Here is a 5,996-nt window from a genome sequence, read left to right on the forward strand (position 1 = left end):
CTCACCCTTGCATATGTCACACACTGAACAGACACGCCCACACCCTTACATTTGTCACACATTGAACAGACATGGGCCCACCCTTACATATGTCACACACTGAACAGACATGCCTACACACTTACATATGTGACAGATTGAATAGACATGGCCCCACTCTTACATATGTGACACACTGAACAGGCCTTCCCACCTCCTAACATTTGTGACACACTGAATAGACATGGCTCCACCCTAACATATGTGATACACTGAACATACCTGGCCCCACCCTTACATATGTCACCCACTGAATAGGCATGTCCCCAACCTGCATATGTGATACACTGAACAGGCATGGCCACACCCTTGCATATGTCACACACTGAACAGACATGGCCACACCCTTATATTTGTGACACACTGAACAGACATGTCCACACCTTTACAATGGTCACACACTGAACAGATATGCCCACATCCTTGCATATGTCACACACTGAACAGACACGCCCCCACCCTTACATATGTGACACCCTGAAAAGACATGCCCACACCATTGCAAATGTGACACACTGAACAGACATGGCCCCACCCTTACATTTGTGACACTCTGAAAAGACTTGGCCCCACCCTTACATATGTCACACACTGAATAGACATGTCCCCACCCTGTATATGTGACACACTGAACAGACATGGCCCCACCCTTATATATATCACACTCTGCCCCTTTTACACATGGGACATACTGAACACCCCTGCCCAAGCCAACACCAGCAATAGCACTGAAGAGTGGATTTTTGAAAAATTTTCATTTCTTTCTCTTTATCGCTCACTTCTCATTGAGATACCAGCACTAATGTTTGAAGGAGGAATTCTGGGTACAGAGAAGAAAGATGAGGCAGAACAGAGCCCAGCTTTGTGCCTTGGTTCACTTTCTTCATCAACTCTGTGTCCAATCCCTCCAGGAAGTTCTCCCAAGCTGTCTCACTTTCCTCCTCCAACTGCTCCCAAAACCATTGATTGCCTTCTCATTTTCCTTAATTTGCTTTTGTAATCCCTAGGGTGGTATACTGACTGTGTCAGAGGTCTCTGTTTTCATACTGCAAACTCCCGAGAAGCAGAGACACGATCTTTTCTTCTTAAAAAGTTGTGCAACAACATGTGTTGCTGAAATTCCTTCCCAGGAGGAAACAGAAGCATCTACCCGTCTTCCTAGGGTTCCACTGACAAACGGAGACACCATCACCGTGATTCTCTGGGGTCCTAAGAATTTTATTGAGTTTCCTTACAGGGGTTATGTAGAAGGGTGTGAGTGTACCTCCCTTCCACAGGGCACACCTGGAAAGCCTTTACCCAGCAGGAATAAGGGCTTCCCGGGAGCATAGACAGAGTCGCTCTCTCCCTTAGACTATCCCAGTCCGTATATCCTATAGTCCCTTTCAAGGTCACGTGCAGTTAAAGCAGAATAGCAAGGAAAAGGTGGTAGAGAGATGGATACTGGATACTGGATACTCGCTGGATACTGGGCGAGGATTCTGTGACACGCCCCACCCCCAAGCTAGAACAATTCATTTGCAAGAGTGCCTAGCCCATCTCTCTAAGATGGTGGTTGCTTGTCGCAGAGAAGGCAGATACAACACTTGCTATACTCACTCCCCGGGGATGGTCACTGGATGCTGCCCAACCATCTGTAATGGGGTCTGATGCCCCTTTCTGGTATGTCTGAAGACAGCTACAGTGTACTCACATACATTAAATAAATAAATAAATAAATAAATATTAAAACAAAACAAAATCTCTGGCTTATTTACAACACCTCATACCAGGGAATGCTATGTAAATAACTCTATACTTTTGTCATCTGTGCAACCATCCTGGCAGGAAAGAAGATATTATAAAGCAATACCCATGTCTCTCCTGTCAGCTACCAGATAATGGATCTCAAGAAATTGCAGTTTCCCCAGAAATCGTATGCTGGAGGAAGGGAAAGACTGAAGCCTGAAGCTACCGGAGGAAGAGATTTCCCATGGTTCTGACAACTTGTCAGACCATCTTGCAGGGCAGATAGAGCCTAGACACTAACGGGCCAATGAAGTCAACCTTGAACAGAACTGCTTAGTTAGGCATGCCTTCGCCCTCTAAGCCCAAACCTGATGTCAAGACCCTGCAGATGGATCTGGGAGCCACTGGACTTCCTTATTTGTTCTTCCCTTTTCTGTTTTCCAGTCCTACTTGTTAGTGTAATTGACCTAGTGAAGACAGGTGACTGAAACCAAGGTTTTTGGGGCCGCCAGAATCCCAGGCTTTGACGCTAACATCTCCAGAAATGTTTAGAGAACGAAGTGTGTGTGTGTGTGTGTGTGTGTGTGTGTGTGTGTGTGTGTGTTTAGTGCAGTTATAACTTTCTCCCAACACCTTTAACCCATGTCCCTGGAGTCTGAGGGAACAGTGCCCAGTGTGTTTGCTGACACAACTGATTGTAGCTTTGCTGAGTCCTGCTGGGTCACTGACAAGCTCCGGGAACTCCTGGAAAGACAAAAGCCAGATTTTTGTTTCCAGTCACCTCATTTTATCTCTTATAATCTTACTTGGAATTGAACATAGATCCCTTTAAAAGTTACACCTTTAAAGGCTCATGTGTAAATTTTGCCACCCTGCCTTCAATACTCATCTTAAAACTGGAGACTTTCTAATGTGATTAGTAAATTAGTCTGTCAGAGTCCTAGGAACATTGTCTTATGCTGACACCTGCTGGGCAGGTGGAGAATAACAGATACCTGTAACTTTCTAGAAGCAGGAAATTTCTCTCTCCCATTACCTTCATCATAGCTTTAGGCTTGCCTAAAGCTTTTACTCTTTCTCCTCTTAAACCTGGGGTATACATTGGAGTTTGGAGTTTGGGTTTCTGGAGTGTAGCAATTCTATTGACACGATTATTGTATTGTTGCATGCCTGCCTTTCAGAACCATTGCCCCAGTGACGTGGGCCCAGAGAAAGTTCTGGAACCACTCTTCATATTAGATTCACCTGGCTGGTTGGCACTGTGAAGAGTTACTAGATCTGGGCGAAGCCTCCTAAGGGCAGAAGAAGCAGCCAGGGTTAGAAGCTATTTTCTTCAGGTTCTTCCAGGGAGCCACTGACCCACAGATGGCTTCGAGTGTTTTACCGCCCAAATAAGACCTTTGTTACAAACCATCTGACTGCTTCTATTTAAACATGTCATCTTTCATTTTCTCCTTAATGTCAATATCCTATTAATTCAATTCACAAAAAGTGGGATTCTGTGTGCCAGTTGGCTATATTTTGATGAACTCTCTTGTATGGCACTTTTTGCTTATTTAGTAAATTTAATAATGAAGTGTAGTTTCTAGAAGTTTCTGGAGAAAAGGAAGATCGATTTGGAGAAGAAGACAGTAGCCATCCTGTGAGCCAGTGGTGTGAAATTGTGAAATTGTTTAATGTGTAACTGGGCATGAATTGACCCTGCTGTTATCTGGGGCTTGGAGAAATGGGCTTTAGCTGAAAACCAAATGTACAGTCTGAGTGTGTCAAGTTTGGGCAGGCCATCTCAGGGGAGGAAAGGACATGGGGTTTGCATCCAATCAGATCCAGGTGTGAAAGCTGCCTGCTTACTAATTAGGGGACCCTGCAGCTACCTAAGTCTGTCGCTTCTGTTTCTTCACCCGAGTGTGGGTGAACAGCAGCACCCTGTTGTATAGTATTCTTGGTAATTCAGTGGTATCCTGCCTGGTGCATCAATAATATAAAGTTGTTTCCGTTCCTGTTTCAAAATACAACGTTTGTTTTTTGTTTTTTTTTTTTTTCTTCTTTTGTCTGTGCCTGGGCATTTTGTCCCCTACTTAAAATGCTAGATGCCATTTTTGAAAGGTCTGAACTCCCTACTCTTCTAGGTTTCTGCTCGCTACATTTTTTGCTGCAAATATTTCCTTGCTCTTGTCTTCTCAGACTTGAATTGAACTTAATAATGTCTGTTTATAGACTTTAAAAACTCGTCCTGGGGATTTGTTGATTAAGCAAATATTCATTAAAAGTAATCCTACACAGCACTAGCACCACAACTAGAGCAGTGAGCACAACAGAGCTCAATTCCTACTTTTATAGACTCGGGGTACAGAAATACAGGAAAATAAAACATATGGTTTGTCAAATGCTCATTAGGTGTTATGTGAAAAATAAGGTGGAAAGGGGGATGGGGAGGGAAAGAGGGAGGGAGGGAGACAGAGAAGAGAGAGAAGAAAAAGGAGAGAGAGAGAGAAGAAAGAGAGGAGAGAGAAGAAAGGGAAGAGTGAGAGAGAAGAGGAGAGAAGAGAGAGAGTGTGTGTGTGAATGTGTCTTTTGGAAGGTGGCTCACAGAGAGCTGTAGGCTCACCTGTGAGTCCCACATTTGCTGTGGTGACGTACACAGGCTAAGAAGTCCACTGAGTTCGACCCTGTTGGCATCAAGTGCTATTGGAGTGTGAGGCTGAGGAACTTCTACATTGTGTCCTGGCCAGGAGCGCACGCACTCCAGTCTTCATTCCTGGCAAAGGTGACTTGGGAGAGCATGTGGGAAAGGAGTTACTGATATGGCAGGGTCCTAAAGAACCCGTGGGCTTTCCTCCTCATTCCCCTCTTTATTTCTTATGATAGAACAGTGCATGAAGACTGTCAGGAAGATACATGCTTGACTAACAGGAAAAGGGCAGAGAGGCTCTCGGGCCCTTTGAGACTGCTTTTTGTGAGACAGGGCCATGCTGTTTTGTAAACTCCTCCATTTTGGTTGAACTGCGACAACTCCAGTAACTACAGTCATTTGATTCCTAGAAGAAAAATAACCTGTTTTTCTAGACCAGTGTCTCTCAACCTGTGGGTCACGACCTCCTTTTAAAGGGTCACATGACCCTTTCACAGGCATTGCATATCAGATATCTTTCTTATTAGGCACGTGCGTTATGATTCATAACAGCAAAATTACAGTTATGAAAGAGCAACAAAAATAATTTTATGGGTGGGGGGAGTCACCTCAACATGAGGAACTGTATTAAAGGGCTGCAGCATTAGGAAGATCGAGAACCTCTGCTGTACACTCTGGACTGCCCTGCCTCATGGATCTTAGTGATGGTTACCAGGAAGGATGCTGTTCAGTCACTTAACACTCTTTAACTGATGTCTCACCATTACTCTTAGGAATGGACAACAGCCAGCTAGAAAAGGAAACTTCTGACCTCCTTGCCCAGCTCCTCCTTCTGCCCTATGGCTACCCCACTGTGTTAGGCATCGATACCCAACCAACTGTGGATCCCCCTCCCCACAATAAAAGCCTGCACTGTCTTAAGCGTCTGGTTCCCATGTCTTTTTTTTTTTTTTTTTTTTTTTTTGGTTGTTTTTTTTTCTGCTGACCTTTCAGTTTTGGACAGAGCCCAGGGTTTAGGAAAGAAAGAAAACACAGCCTAAAGAAGGCAGAGGTCATGTAGGGACTTTTGGCCCTGGGGGAGTTGGCTTCCAAAGATTTTTTGGAAAGCTTGAAACAGCTTTAATGTTTTGCTTTTTTGAATTTGGGGCATTAGAATAGCTTTTGAGGGAGATGAAATCACGGGACGTGAGGCCATGACCACCATGCCTCCTCTGTCTCTTGTTTTTCTGTGTACTCTTCCAGGCCTCTCCTGGGGACCACTCTGCTACGTATAACCCTCCTGGCAAGCTCCTATGTCCTAAAATAAAGGAAAAAGAAAAACACAAAGAAAAAGAAGGCAAACTAATACAAAACCCCAAGGCTGGAGGTAGCCTGCATCCTGGCGAGGGCTGGAGTTCATTGCCTCTCCCATGCAAACAGACCCTGCTCTCAAAACGGGTTAGGGATGCTGTTATTTTGATCCTTTTGTTCTCAGTGTAAAAGGTACAGCCCTGACATCCTTATGACAGCCTTATGACCCATTTAATCCATATAAACCACAGGCCCTATTCCCAAATATAGCAGCACTGAGGATTAGGGCTGCAGCATGAGTTGGGGG

At 44.6% G+C, this 5,996-nt stretch overlaps 1 long non-coding RNA gene across 2 annotated transcripts; it reads left to right on the top strand.

Annotated features, from left to right (window-relative positions):
* Positions 1 to 2,957: 2,957 nt before the first annotated feature.
* On the top strand, positions 2,958 to 5,310 carry Gm33308. 2 transcript variants are annotated; one of them, XR_381433.1, is made up of 3 exons: positions 2,958 to 3,083; positions 4,412 to 4,534; positions 5,173 to 5,310. It is a non-coding gene; the product is annotated as a predicted gene, 33308 (long non-coding RNA). The 2 variants fall into 2 exon arrangements; XR_381434.3 differs by lacking the exon at positions 2,958 to 3,083 and adding an exon at positions 3,096 to 3,409.
* The last annotated feature ends 686 nt before the right edge of the window (positions 5,311 to 5,996 follow it).

Source organism: Mus musculus, chromosome 12 (genome assembly GCF_000001635.26).
Source record: "Mus musculus strain C57BL/6J chromosome 12, GRCm38.p6 C57BL/6J".
Taxonomy (NCBI): Eukaryota; Metazoa; Chordata; class Mammalia; order Rodentia; family Muridae; genus Mus; species Mus musculus.